The sequence below is a fragment of the Opisthorchis viverrini genome (genome assembly GCF_000715545.1).
Source record: "Opisthorchis viverrini unplaced genomic scaffold opera_v5_29, whole genome shotgun sequence".
NCBI classification, from domain to species: Eukaryota; Metazoa; Platyhelminthes; class Trematoda; order Opisthorchiida; family Opisthorchiidae; genus Opisthorchis; species Opisthorchis viverrini.
The window spans coordinates 1,853,026-1,854,705 of record NW_008751685.1 but is presented as its reverse complement, the minus strand read 5'-3'; positions in this window follow the sequence as shown (position 1 = coordinate 1,854,705).

Below are 1,680 nucleotides of genomic sequence, written 5' to 3'. Positions count from 1 at the left end.
ACACAGCACCCTCACGGCAGTGCCTGGATATCCTTCAGGCTTGATTGCGCCATACTTTGTCACCAGCCTTCCCTGCTTTAGGTCAATCACGGCATCTGTGCCATTGAGAAAATCAGCTCCCAACAGTGTCTGCTCTGCGTCTGGACTGATGAGGAACGCGTGCTGCACGGACTTGTCGCCTGAGCGTAACGAGTGCGTTGACAGTCCGTCAATCTTCAATCGATATCCACCAACAGCAAGTTCAAGGCAGAAAGCTGGTTGTCCAATGTTGAATCGGAACAATCTGTAAATTTCTGGAATATTGGTTTTTCTGACTCCTGTCAGTGCGCGGCATTCCAGATCTCCATATTCAACAGTAGTTACAAAGCTCGACTTCTTTCTTGCAAACAGTCCCATCTACGCCTTTGGCGCTAATGAACTGTAATGAACTCGGCGTAGCACAGTGGTTAAGGCGCAAGCAAGATGCTAAAAAATCTATGCCTTTAACCTAACCCGGGGGACCGCGAAAACTGAACTATACTGAACCAGATTAAGTCGGCAAAATCCCACCATTCAGATACTTCACAATAACTGACAGCGCGATATTCACAGTTTCTTAGCCGTGCATTCGGGTACACGAAGTGAAGTCCCACGGTTTTGCTGTCTTCCGTCTATCAAAAGAGTCGTAGACAGTAATCTAAACGCAAATTATTACTCCTGAGGAAAGTGCCGGTTTCCGATCCCTGCTTTTTACACACGCAAATCTGACTCGCTATCACCAATTCGAAGCGACCAACGCAAGTTAAATTGGAACAAAGAACCAGTCATCAAAATTATTGGGAGCAATACGCCAGTAGTAATGCCGTCCGTGCCCAACTCCCATACGAGAGCCAACAACGACAAGCTTTTGGTTAAATAGCGAGTGATCAATGCACAGAGCAACTGAGAATCACTTGGCTCTGTCGCTCTTTGTGAAGAAAGTCTACATGCTGTGCTCATAAACAGGGGCCACTAAAACCAAAAGTAAAGTGATAATTGACGAGTAAATAAGACGGATCAGACAAAATCCAACACGCTGCATATAGTTTAGTGTCACCAGTGGCAGATAGGACAGGATTGATAGGCTAACTGATTTAGTCTTCTAGCATTTGTCCGTTGGCAAATAAACTCAACATATTTTGTGGAAAGGGGGGGAAGTTCGTTGAACGGTTCTGCTTAAAATGCACCTGCTCTGCGTAGCCGCATCGGAGGTGAGACACCAATACCACACTCCATGCGCCATCAAGTTAGACCAACTACTTACACTCGAGCAGGACAAACTGTTGCATCATCGGCTCCAGGCAGGCTTATCAAAAAACCCACCTGTCCGTTGCCTCGTGACTAAGTCTTTTGAGGCAGAGGTCGGGTCAAGTTTCCCGAGCACAACCGAATATCCTTACACTGCCTCGTGGGTCAGGCTTTTGAGACAGGCTAGGGGCAGGGTCCCCGAACAAAACTATACATCCTCCCACTACCTTGTGAGTCGGACTTTCGAGTCAAAGGCACAAGGTGGAGTTCCTCAGCCAAACCCCCTTCCTCGGCCTGGGCAACCGGGAAGTATCATTTGCCCACGCAGTTCAGCGTCCACCTATGTCTCTCCCCAACCCCGTCCTACCGCACAAGCAAACGTCGCTGGGCCATTTGACCATCAGTCACCTGGCC